The 13,459-nt window shown below is 44.8% G+C and overlaps 1 protein-coding gene across 2 annotated transcripts in view; it reads right to left on the bottom strand.

Moving 5' to 3' along the window:
- Positions 1-13,459, bottom strand: part of PROSER2 (proline and serine rich 2) — a 45,181-nt gene that overhangs the window by 27,930 nt on the left and 3,792 nt on the right. The window contains exon 1 of one of the 2 annotated variants that reach the window (XM_017886708.1): positions 8,001-8,138. The exons of the other annotated variant lie outside the window; for it this stretch is intronic. The gene's annotated coding sequence lies outside the window, so the exon portion shown is untranslated. Of the gene's footprint in view, positions 1-8,000; positions 8,139-13,459 lie in introns of those variants that run through there. 2 annotated transcript variants of the gene reach the window in all.

Raw genomic sequence — 13,459 nt, 5'->3', positions numbered from 1 at the left:
TTTGAGACAGAGTCTCCCTCTGTTGCCCAGGCTGGACTGCAGTGGCATGATCTCAGCTCACTGCAACCTCTGCCTCCCAGGTTCAAGCGATTCTTCTGCCTCAGCCTCCCAAGTAGCTGGGATTACAGGTGCCCCCCACCACACCTAGCTAATTTTTGTGTTTTTAGTAGAGATGGGGTTTCGCCATGTTGCCCACGCTGGTCTTGAACTTCTGACCTCATGATCCGCTCACCTTGGCCTTTCAAAGTGCTGGGATTACAGGCGTGAGCCACCACACCCAGTCAAGGAGTTAATATAAAGTAGTAGTACGTAAAACACAAGGCACTGGTACTAGGATAGACAGAGCAATGAAACAGACTGGAAAGTTTTATTTCTATCCTACAGAAATCATTTGATATAAATTGCAAGTATTTTTTTTTTAATTTGTAATACAACCTAAAGAATTTATTTTTATGTAGTTGAATTGATCAATCTTTTTGTTTATAGCTCGTGTTTTGCAAATTTAGGCCTTTCCTATTCTAAGAATATAGAACATACCTCTCGAATTTCTACTAGCATTTTATGGTTTCATTTTCATATTTAAATATCTGATCTGCCTTGGATTTATGTCAGTGTCATGTGTGGAGCAGAGACCTGTTCCCTGCCCTCAAGCCAAGGTTACCTGACAGCTCCAGTGCCAAGTACTGAAGGATCCATCTCTTACCACTATTTTGAAATACTAATGTTATTTGTACTAAATGTTTATATGATTTTGGTTCTATTTCTGAATTTCCTATTTTGCTCTATTAATCTTTCTATTCATTAGGACTCAAAAAATACAAGTTATAAGATGAAAATTTCAATGCATCTGTCTACATAAAAATTAAGGACGCCATAGACAATATTAAGAGAAAAGCTGCCAGCTGGTAGAAGATATGTACTATGTCTAATACGCATAAGGAACTGATAGCTAGAATGTAAGAAAATCTTCTAAATTAATAAGAAACTCAGAAAAAAAAATGAACAAGGAATATGATTAGACAGTGTACAAAAGAGAAAACCAGATGATGACGAAGTACCAGACTGATGTTCAACCTCACTAGTGAACAAAAAAAGTGCAAAATTTAAGCGAAAACTACAATTCATTTTTTCATACCTACTGGAGCGGCAAAAATTAGACAAACAATAACAAGTGTCAGCAAGAACATGGGGCAACCTTTGTGAACCTGCTGGGAGTGAATTCACACAACCGTTCTGTAGGGCAACTGGGCAGTACTTAGAGAAACTAAGTGTGTCCTGTGAGCCACACATCCCACTGCTCAGCCTTCACTCCAGGGGAGCTCTCTACTAGGAACAAATGGAAACACTTGCTGGGATGGGTATACAGTGTTGCTTGCTGTTGAGAAGAGTTGGTGGCAGTCCAGGTTCTTCGCCTACCATGAACTTTCTATAAGTAGAGACGTGGTAAATGCTTACTATGGAATCCTGCACATCAGTTAGATCAGCGGGATGAGGCCATGCACAGACCTTCAAAGCACTCAAGGAAAAGTCAGAGTTAGATTCTTAGCACAATTCTATTCATGTACATTTAAAACCCAGCGCTGTGTTTCACACGCATATCCAGGCTCCCACGCCAGTGGTGAGTTGGGGGGTGAGTGTGGGGGGGGGGAAGACCTGATTGTTCCAAAACAGACACCTGCCCGCCTCACTCACCGGAGGCACCCGTGTGTGTCCTTCAGGCAGCTGAGTCTGGCTGCCACCAACACAGAAAAGGAAGGTTTCCTGGAGGCTAAAGAAATGATTTATCAGGTCATTTTGGCACCTTGGAGCCTTTGAAAGACCCACTATGTCAGGAGATGACACAGGCAGATAAGTTATGGTTTAATGAGGGAAGAAAGGACAGGGATCGCCTAGAAACCCCAGGGCAATTCAGGAGGGAAGCCCAAAGACGGCAAGGGTGTAGCAACAGAAGAGGAAAAACCCCGAAGGCAGTAACCTTTTCTAACACCACAGTGCAGCTCAAAACTAACCAGGGAAAGGTTAACCCGATGCACTTTACTGAAGAATATAAGCTGGAACAAATAACATGAAGTTTCCCACATTCCACTATCAGGTTTTGCACCGAGTAAATGTGGGGGAAGGAAATCGTGTCGTGTAAGGCTTGGATTCCCTACAGACAGCTTCAACCAAATCACAAGGTAATTACTGTCTCTGGTAGTTCTGAACGTGAATGGAAAAAGCATTCTCCTTAGTCAAGTCACGTAGAACCAATCTTGCTTAGCGAGTCTATGTTACAGAGACTGTCTATGTTAAGAGAACTGTCCCAACTCATTGCCATTGCAAACACTTCACAAAAACAGGTCCAGGCTGGGTCTGAAGACTCAACCCCATGCGCCTGTATTGCTGCAGTTCTCCTTTATCTGAGGGGGTATGCTCCAAGAGCAACAGTGGATGCTTGAAACTGCAGACAGCACCAATCCCAACCCATCTGCCAGCAATCGGAGCTTGTTTGTGTTCATGTCTTCTACCTACAAAGGTAACTAAGCACTTGTCACACAGTGGCCATAACTTGTACAGTATGAAGTGTGACAGCAGAACTAATATAAATTTCTTTTTCCTTCTGCATCACTGATAGAAGATGATGTGTTCTTACAGTAGGTCTTAGCGACCTCAGCATTTGATTTTTTTTTCTTCTCTAAGTTGAGAACTCTCACCCTTTTCAGTTAAAGGAAGCACTGGGTAGCTTCTTTACAGCATATACAAATTGCCAGCCAGCATCATGCCTCTTCTGCTTCAGGGCCATTACTCAATAAAAGTGACTTGAACATAAGCACTGTGACACAGAGAGCTGACCTGAGAACTGAGGTGGCTACTAAGTAAGTGACGGGCAGGTGAGGACGCCCGGCAAAGGAGGATTCGCATGCAGGAGGCGATGGATCAGAACGACATTTCATCCCACTACTCAGAATGGTGCACAATTTAAAACTTATGAAGGATTTATTTCTGGAATTTTCCATCGAATATTTCTGTACCACGGTTGACTGCAAGTAACTGAAACCATGGAAAGCAAAACCGTGTGTAAGAGAGGACGACTTTGGTATAGGTTTATAGACTCTCCTACCTTGTCTAGACACCCACCATTAACCAGCACTTTTAAGATACAGTCAAGACAAGCACAGGTGAGCTGGGAAAGAGGTAGAAATGAGCTTCTAAAAGACGTCCCCCTTCCTGTGTCAGGATATGCAGTAGGGCAGAGGTCAGTGGGCACACTTACACACTACAGCAGGGTTGAAGTGCACATCTACACACTAGGAAGGGGCTGGCGTGCACACCATGAGTTATGTAAAGATTTGTTCCAAAATAGAGAATAAACATATCTTAGGCAAGAAATTGTCTTTAAAGCTATATCCTGGCCAGGCGCGGTGGCTCACGCCTATAATCCCAGCACTTTGGGAGGCCGAGGTGGAAGGATCACCTGAGGCCAGGAGTTCGAGACCAGCCTGGCTAACATGGTGAAACCCCGTCTCTACCAAAAATACAAAAATTTTAGCCAGACATGGTGGTATGAGCCTGTAATCCCAACTACTGGGGAAGCTGAGATGGGAGAATCACTTGAACCTGGAAGGTGGAGGCTGCAGTGAGCGGAGATCACACCACTGTACACCAGCCTGGCCAACAGAGTGAGACTCTGTCTCAAAAAAATAAACAAAAAAAAAATTAGCCGGGCATAGTGGTGGACGCCTATAATCCCAACTACTCGGGAGACTGAGGCAGGAGAATCGCTTGAACCCGGAAGGCAGAGGTTACAGTGAGCCAAGATCGTGCTACTGCACTGCAGCCTGGGCAACAGAGCGAGACTCCATCTCTAAATAAATAAATAAATAAAGCCACATCCCTAAAAAATCCCTATATGGTGACTTAACAGCGAAGCCCTTTTCAAAAAGCTGTGTTTTCCCTGACCTTCAAGAGCACCATGAATGAGAGCGTGTCACAGTGGGAAGTCTTTCTGGACCACCCCGCTCATCACCATGAGTGGGCTTCTTCATACGGGTAAGTGGTGGGTGAAAATAAAGACAAAATAAACACAAAATAAACACAAAACAGCCATTGTTGGCCCTAATGCTAGTGGCTCTTGACAACACTCATCCATGTGGACAGGCATCAGTGTCTTTTATGTGATAGGCACTTTGCTTTGACTTTACTCAAACGAAGAAGAGAGTCCTGCTTTTTCATCGTTTCTATCTGGTTCTGTGTTACTTCCTATTTTTATGTAATTGTGTATTAACAAAATGAGTTTTATAATAAGAAACGTACTAGAAGAGGAAGCAATGAATGATGTCAAGACTCTTCTATGGTTTTTTAAAATCAATTCATAAATTAAAGGAAACTGAGTCCATACATTCTATTTTCTATTATTCAACTTAAGTAGGGCTTTAAAAAACAAACTCTTAAAGTAACCATTTCCTTTTCACTCTGAAAATAATGTATAGACTACTTTCGTAAAAATAGGATTTTACCCCAGTTATCGTGACACACCAGAGAGCTCTGAGCACAGGCCTGGTTCCTCCTCTACGTTCACACACCAAGCCCAATGTCCATGTCATCCCTGTCCCTGCCGCACCAAAGCTGCACATTCAAACACAAGTGCACAGAGCCGACCTCAGGCAGAGGTAAGAGGAAAAGGGGCTCCTACAGCGTTTTCTTCCTCCAAGGTCAAAAGAAACCAACACTCATATCACACTCACCTGTAAACTGCCAGATATTTCAATAACTAACATTTCTTTTCTTTTCTTTCTTTCTTTTTTTTTTTTTTAAGACAGATTCTCACTCTGTTGCCCAGGCTGGAGTGCAGTGGTACCATCTTAGCTCACTGCAACTTCTGCCTCCCGGGTTCAAACGATTCTCCTGCCTCAGCCTCCCAAGTAGCTGAGACTATAGGCGCCCACCACCATGCCTGGCTAATTTTTGTGTTTTTAGTAGAGACAGGGTTTCACCATGTTGGCCAGGCTGGTCTCGAACTCCTGACCTCAGGTGATCCTCCCACCTCGGCCTCACAAAGTGCTGGGATTGATTATAGGAGTAAGCCACGGCATCCAGCCTCGATAACTAACATTTCTAAAATCCCAGTTTACCCTTGATACCACAGGCTAGGCAAGGTGGCCGAGTGTTATTTATATATTTTTTTGAGAAGAAATCTTGCTCTGTCACCTAGACTGGAGTGCAATGGTGCGATCTCGGGTCACTGCAACCTCCACCACCCGGGTTCAAGTGATTCTCCTGCCTCAGCTTCCTGAGTAGCTGGGATTACAGGCACCCGCCACCATGCCCAGCTAAGTTTGGTATTTTTAGTAGAGATGGGGTTTCACCAGGTTGGCCAGGCTGGTCTCAGCCTCAGGTGATCCACCAGCCTCATCAGCCTCCCAAAGTGCTGAGATTACAGACGTGAGCCACCGCGCCCTGCCAGGTGGCTGAGTTTTCATTCTCCTAATCTGTACCGCCAAGGAGCCGATCTGTAAGAAGGTGAGGCTTTAAAAAGTATCTCTCTAGAATCTGGCCTAGCCTTGTCTCTTCCACCTTCCTTTCCACAATTTGAACCAGGTCTCCTACGAAAGTGCTATTCATGGCCGGGCGTGGTGGCTCACGCCTGTAATTCCAGCACTTTGGGACGCCGAGATGGGTGGGTCATGAGGTCAAGAGATCTAAATCATTCTGGCTAACATGGTGAAATCCCGTCTCTACTAAAAATACAAAAATTAGCTGGGCATGGTGGCGGGTGCCTGTAGTCCCAGCTACTTGGGAGCCTGAGGCAGGAGAATCGCTTGAACCCGAGAAGCAGAGGTTGCAGTGAGCTGAGATCGCACCACCGCACTCCAGCCTGGGAGACAGAGCGAGACTCTGTCTCAAAAAAAAAAAACAAAATGCTACTCACTTGGGAACCCCTTCCCACTGCCTCCCTGCTGCCCTCCTCCCAGGCTTCAAAAGCTTAGCTCAAAAGTGCTACCGAACCCAGTCAAGCCTTCGTGACTCCCTCATCACTGGCCTCCCCGCTGGACTCCCGTGCCTGCTGTTGATTCCCGCTGCTGGTTCACTCTGTGTGCCATTTTTCCCATTTGGGTACAATTGATCCCATAAGATTTCTGTATATAATTCTTATTTTCCTCCATTAGATGATACACTCCTTGTAGGCAAAGCATTTTTTTTTTTTTTTGAGATGGAGTCTCACTCTTGTCACCCAGGCTGGAGTGCAATGGCATGATCTCGGCTCACTACAACCTCCGCCTCCCGGGTTCAAGCGATTCTCCTGCCTCAGCCTCCAGAATAACTGGGATTATAGACGCCAGCCACCACACCTGGCTAATTTTTGTATTTTGAGTAGCGATGGGGTTTCACCACGTTGGCCAGGCTAGTCTCAAATTCCTGATCTTGGCCTCCCAAAGTGCTAGGATTACAGGCATGAGCCACCGCACCCAGCCAGCAAAGCTTTTTTCATTAAAAAAATATTTTTTGGAGATGGGGGTCTCACTATGTTACCCAGGCTGGCCTGGACCACCTGGACTCAAACAATCCTCCTGCCTCAGCCTCCTGAGTTGGGACTACAGGTGTGAGCCACTGTACCCAGCAAAGACTTAAAAAAAAAAGAAAAGCCACAACATTTTGTATAATACTTGTCACACAAAATACAGACTTATTCACTATTTATTACTTAACCAAAACTCATATTTAAAAACTCTAAAACCAGCCAGGCACTTTGGGAGGCTGAGGTGGGCGGATCACTTGAGGTCAGGAGTTTGAGACCAGCCTGGCCAACATGGTGAAACCTGTCTCTACGAAAAAATACAAAAATTAGCCGGGTATGGTGGCGTGTGCCTGTAATCCCAGCTACTCAGGAGGCTGAGGCAGGAGAATCACTTGAACCCGGGAGGTAGAGGATGCCCTAAGCAAAGACCCAGCCACTGCACTCCAGCCTGGGTGACAGAGTGACACCCTGTCTCAAAAACAAAACAAAACTCTAAAACCATCTTATTAAAAAAAAAAAAAGATAGAGTACCCTAAAAACAGACCTTGGACCTAAAAGAAAAGCTTAAATACTTGAGTAGTTTCAAACAGATTAACATCGGTGTGGTTATCATCCTTCCCCCTCCACCATATTTATAGATCAAATCCTTCCAATTTAAGATAAATTAATCTCATCCAATCTGTACATTTACATCGGGAAATGGGGCAGATGAGGGGAGTGACTTTAAACACAGCAGTAGAAAGGATGCTCAACCCAGCTTCATAAATAACGATGTATTCAAAAGCTGACATCAATACACATTACACACGCTAACCCAGTAACACCTCCCAATATTAACAGGTAATCCATGTCAATATGAATGTGTATGCATCTACGAGTGTAATCCATGACCAAAATTAATCTTAAAAATGGGCCTCCACAGAAATACAGAGGCTGCAGTAAAATAAATACGAAGCACATGAAGAAGCAACTACTCTTTAGTCTGCGCTACTTCTCAATTTCAAGAAAAAAAACCTTGGAAAGAAAAGAATGCTTCCAAAACTTCTCCCTAAGTAAACTAGGACTGTATCCCAGCACTGAAGATCAAAGAAAGATCCAGGTGGAAGCTGGCTCCTGGGAGTGTAGGCAGTTTTGTTTTGGAGTTTGAAAACGTTGATGCGGTCACGGTTTAGCACCCTTTTCATATGACTCTGCTTTTCCTCCGAACTGGGATTTCCCTTACTTCTGAAATGCCTTACGTAAGAACTTAGAACCTGAAACACAGATTTAAAAAGCCTAGTAATTCTACTTCCTGGAAGATTAATCATGCTTTCACTTAGTTTTTCTTTTTTTTTTTTTTAAAGTTATTTCTGAACAACAGAAACAAGGTTGATTTCAAACTGTCTCTGTTGTGAATAGTTTCAGCTGTGTTAATAGGAGCAGTGATTTACTCCCAGCCACACATCACATGGAAGTAATTGATTCGCCCACACTTAAAGCAAACAAGTTCACCAGGTCGCCTTACCTAGAGAGGCTGGGTTAACAGGCCCTGAGGGAAAACGTTTCCTACTGCCAGTTCACCATCGCTGAAGAAGATACCAAAACCAGATGCTCCTCAAGTGAAATCTCACCTGAACACAATCTTGACCAGATGTCTGATTGGGTCCTAGTAACAAAAAGGAATGACCCAGAACGCAGGCGAGGGGAGGTCAACCAGAGCAAAGTCTAGCGGGGGGAACAGTTCTAGCTGACGCAATGTTTGCAAACTGGTATCCATCTCCAAGGTTTTGGAAAATAATGAAAACTGAAAAAAATGTTTGTGAAGAGAGACACTGCACATTTTACTCAGTTCATTTTGAAAATGGACAGTTGCCATGTCTATTACGTTTCTGGATTCCTGAGCAAATTATTTATGGATAGAAGAAAATTCCAGTTGAAGTGATTCTTCTTTTGTGACACAAGCTTGTGTGCTTTGTCTTTATTTGCTTAGCAAATATTACCGAGCACCCAACATGTGCTACACTAATGAGATAAATGTAGTACTTCTTGCTAGGAAGGAATTGTTACACCTTATTGTTTTACAGGGTTCTATAGTGCCCTCCCAACACCCCCACCCCAAGAAGCTCAAAATTCTTGGCTGAATTTTTCATCCATGCTCCCAGTGAAAAGAAAACTGGCTTAGAGCATGTTCATTTAGCACTGGTATTTATAACACCTGGTTAGACTGGCAGCCGGGGTCTGATTTACATATCTTATCTCAAGTTGAACAGATTTAAATCTACAACAGGGTGGAACAAGCTCACACAAGACCTCCTGCTGGGAATCCAACGCATGAAACTTTTAACCTCATCTTCCAAAGTCCCTTTGCGAGCCGGATGATGGATGATGTCAGTAAGGTAAGGCGAGTAACAACCTCCTCCCTGCGAAGGAGCTAGAGGCTGCTTCTCCTCCCGCTCTTCCTACACCTCCGGGGAACCTGCTCGCAAATTCCTCAAGTCAATCCAAGTCTGTGGGCACAAAGGCATTTCCCAGTTTTAACAGGGCGGGGAGAAACAAGGGGTTTTAGCACATTTTAAGCAATGGGGACCACCAAATGTTTGTTGAAAAACCTAGAAGACTCCAACTAACAGTTTCCATGTTACTATTTTCAGAAGTCCAAGGAATGCCTATGAACCTCTCTCAGAGAATTCAGGATGCCTTTAAGTAGCTCAAGGGTAGCGTCTGCTATGGAAGACAGATGGAGATGTCTCAGGGACTAAATAGTAGAGTCAGCTATGGAAAACAAATGGAGATTTCTAAACCTAGAACTACCACTGGACCCAGCAATCTCACTGCTGGTTATCTACCTACAGGGAGAGAAATGATTACTTCAAAAGTAATCATTTACTTGCACCTCTACCGTGGCGCCGCTCGCACTTGCACCTCTACCGTGGCGCTGCTCGCACTTGCACCTCTACCGTGGCGCCGTTCGCACTTGCATCTTCACCGCGATGCTGTTCGCACTTGCACCTTCACTGCAGCGCTGTTCACAGTAACCATCACGGAATCAATCTAGCGGTCCATCAAGAGATGACAGGATAAAGAAAACGTGATATATAAACACCACGGATGACTACTCAGCCATAAAAATGAATGCAATCATGTCTTTTGCAGCAACGTGGATGGAACTGAAGGCATTATCTTAAGTGAAAGTCTAACTCTGAAAGTCAAATGCTGCATGTTCTCACAAGTGGGAACTAAATGATGGGTCTCACAAGTGGGAACATAAATGCACAGAGTGAAATAATGGACACGGGAGACTCCAAAAGGTGGGAAGGTCCATGGAGAGGGGATAGGAGGGCTGAAAAACTGCCTATTGCGGCTGGCACAGTGGCTCACATCTGTAATCCCAGCACTTTGGGAGGCTGAGGTAAGGGGATTGCTTGAGCTCAGGAGTTCGAGGCCAACATGGCAAAACCCTGTCTCTACTAAATGCAAAAATTAGCCAGGCATGGAGGCACATGCCTGTAGTCCCAGATACTCCAGAGGCTGAAGTGGGAGAACTGCTTGAGCCCAGGAGGTGAAGGCTGCAGTGCGCCAAGATCACGCCACTGCACTCCAGCCGGGTGACAGAGCGAGACTTGGTTAAAAAAAAAAAAATCAGGAGTCAAGAAAAATAAAGAAAATTAACAGAGCAGACTCACCTCATGTACATTTTGGTGCCACCTCATTCTTAAAGTAATATTGCTGGCATTAGCAGGAGCTCATGCAACAAATTCATTGGTTACCTAGTGTAGATGGAGGGCAATTTGTGGCATATGAAGAAACTGAGGTACAGCACCTCTAAGTCAGTTTGGCAAGTCTGACAGAGCTGGTTCTAGTTTTCTACTCTAGCACAATACTTTATTTATTTATTTATTTTTGAGACAGAGTCTCGGTCTGTCTTCTAGGCTAGAGTGCAGCGGCACTATCTCGGCTCACTGCAGCCTCAACCTCCTGGGCTCAAGCAATTCTCCTGCCTCAGCCTCCTGCATAGCTGGGTCTACAGGTACATACTACCACACCTGGCTAATTCTTACATTTTTTGTAGATGGGGGTCTCCCTATGTTGCCCAGGCTGGTCTCAAACTCCTGGGTTCAAGCAATCCTCCCACCTTGGCCTCCCAAAGTGTTGGGATTACAGGCATGATCTAGCATGCCTGGGTATGTAATACTTTTAAAAAACTTTTTTTTTGCACCTAAAATTCAATTCGACAATTGACATCCCTGGTGTCTTCCCCTTGTTCACACCATCTTACATCTTCCTATTTCTATGCTGCCTGCCTCAGTCCCTAATATCCTGTTCAACTTCAAGTTAATCCCTCCATGTGTAAATGTCTCCTCTACGGGAGAGCCGAGAAACAAGATCTACCACTGCAACCTACTCAGCAACCTTCGCTGGCCCATGCCCCCAGCTGGAAGGCTAATCCCTTTTAGCGTAATAACTGACTCCTCAATTCTACCGTGTTGGCCTAAATTTTCCCCTATGCTGCCCTTGTCGGCCCAGCTCAAACGCTACGTTCTCCAGCTGGTGGTTCCGACACCCCTGACAGAAAGACTCTCTCTCTGCTCTGCTCCCAAAACACCTGTGGGTCTCTGTTATCAATTCACATTGGACAGAGAATGTCTCCTTTACCCAAGCAAAGCTTCATGGGAGCAGGGTCCACGCTGCCTTAGTCACCACCGTATTCCCAGCGTGTTAGGAACTCAAATCTTCACTACAACTCTTAACATTCTCTGCATGTTTGTTTATTTTGGAGATAGGGTCTCGCTGTGTTGTCCAGGCTGGAGTGCAGTGGTGCACTCTCAGCTCACTGCAACCTCCGCCTCCCGAGTTCAAGTGATTCACCTGCTTCAGCCTCCCAGGTAGCTGGAATTACAGGCACGCACCACTGTGCCCAGCTAATTTTTTGTATTTTTAGTAGAGATGGGGTTTCACCATGTTGACCAGGATGGTCTAGAACTCCTGACCTCAGGTGATCCACTCGCCTTGGCCTCCCAAAGTGCTGGGATTACAGGTGTGAGCCACCGTGCCTGGCCAAACTGCTCTGAATATTTATAGAAAATGCCAAATGCACCATTTTTAGAGGCAGCATTAGACCCAACTCAACTGTTTATAGTCTAGTACAAAAGAGTATAGACATATATATATATTTTTTCACACAGAGAGTTCCTTTAAGTAATATGTGCAAACTAAAAGGTTTGAAATACGCTCAGAATCAGGTTTGTAAAGGAAAGCTATGGTGAATCTCCAGTTTCAAGGTCTGAGAAGGGCCTGAGAAGTCATTCAGTCTTACCCCACATTTTACAGACCAGGAGACCGAGTTCCAGAAGGGAGAAGGGTGAACCTTGAGGCCACACAGCTATCGGGGACTGAAACCTGATGCAGATCCCCCTAAATTCCAGTGTAGTACCGTTCTTTCCCCCTATATGCCCATTAACCTAATTTTAAAAAATAAAATGTAATCTGTGTACATCACAAAAGACATATATCAAAAGAGAAGGTGGCTCATGCCTGTAATCCCAGCATTTTAGGGGCTAAGGTTGGGGACTGCTTGAACCCAGGAGTTCAAGACCATCCTGTGCAACACAGCAAGACCCATCTCTATCAAAAATACAAAAATTAGCCAGGCATGGTGGCATGCACCTGTAGTCCCAGCTACTCTGGAGGCTGAGGTGGGAGGATCATCTGAGCCTGGGAGGTTGAGGCTGCAGTGAGCTGTGATTGTGCCACTGCACTCCAGTCTGGGTGACAGAGTGAGACCATGTCTCAAAAAAAAAAAAAAAAAAAAAGGAGGACTTCCATGTGTGTATGTACAATGACCAGCCCAACAGCTTGGCACATTGTACAGGATCAATCCAGAAATACTGTACTGCCAGACAAACTGATCAATACCCCAGGCTTGGGGGCAAGAACTACCACAGTCAGAAGATTAAAAATCTCAAGGCCCAAGTCAGACAACTGGCTTCCCAGGAGAAGGAGAAGCAGCTGAAAGACAAAGCAAAAGCAGGAAAAAACCCACAACAGAATAAAGCATTGGGAAGGAACCTAAATATACAAACCAAGCCCTATACACATAACCGCACTTACGGCACATGCAAAATTTCACAATACAAAAAATAACACAAAAAGAGAATCAAGTTCTCGCCAGACATTTCTCTAAAGATGTGGCCAATAAGCATCTGAAGAGATGTCCAGAATTGAAGTCGTTCGGGAAATGCACCAAAACCACCGCGAGATACTACTTCATACCCACTAGGAGGACCGGGATTTTTTTCTTTTCTTTTTTTTTTTGTAAAGGAAGGTCAAGCGTGGTCACTCATGCCTGTAATACCAGCACTTTGGAAGGCAGATGTGGGCAGATCGCTTGAGCCCAGGAGTTTGAGACTAGCCTGGGTAACATGGCAAAACCCAGTCTCTACAAAAAACACAAAAACACAGCTGGACGTGGTGGCACATGCCTGTAGTCCTACCTACCTTGGAGGCTGAGGTGGGAGGATCACTTGAGCTTGGAAGGTCGAGGCTGCAGTGAGCTGAGATCATGCCATTGCACTCCAGCCTGGGCAAGAGAGTGAAATCCTGTCTCAGACAAAAAAAAAAAAAAAAAAAAAAAAAAAAAACATCCCAAAAAAAAAAAAAAAAAAAAAAAAAAAAAAAAAAAAGGCCAGGTGTGGTGGCTCATGCCTATAATCCCAGCACTTTGGGAGGCCGAGGCAGGTGGATCACGAGGTCAGGAGATCCAGACCATCCTGGCTAACACGGTGAAACCCTGTCTCTAACTAAAATACAAAATATTAGCTGGGCGTGGTGGCGAGTGTCTGTGGTCCCAGCTATGGGGAGGCTGAAGCGGGAGAATGGCGTGAACCTGGGAGGTGGAGCTTGCAGTGAGCCGAGATCGCACCACTGCACTCCAGCCTGGGTGACAGAGTGAGACTCCGTCTCAAAAAAAATAAATAAATAAAAATA

This window comes from Rhinopithecus bieti, unplaced genomic scaffold (assembly GCF_001698545.2).
Source record: "Rhinopithecus bieti isolate Rb0 unplaced genomic scaffold, ASM169854v2 scaffold_13900, whole genome shotgun sequence".
NCBI lineage: Eukaryota > Metazoa > Chordata > Mammalia > Primates > Cercopithecidae > Rhinopithecus > Rhinopithecus bieti.
The sequence above is the reverse complement of the archived record's forward strand: the minus strand, read 5'-3'. Positions and strand labels throughout refer to the sequence as shown.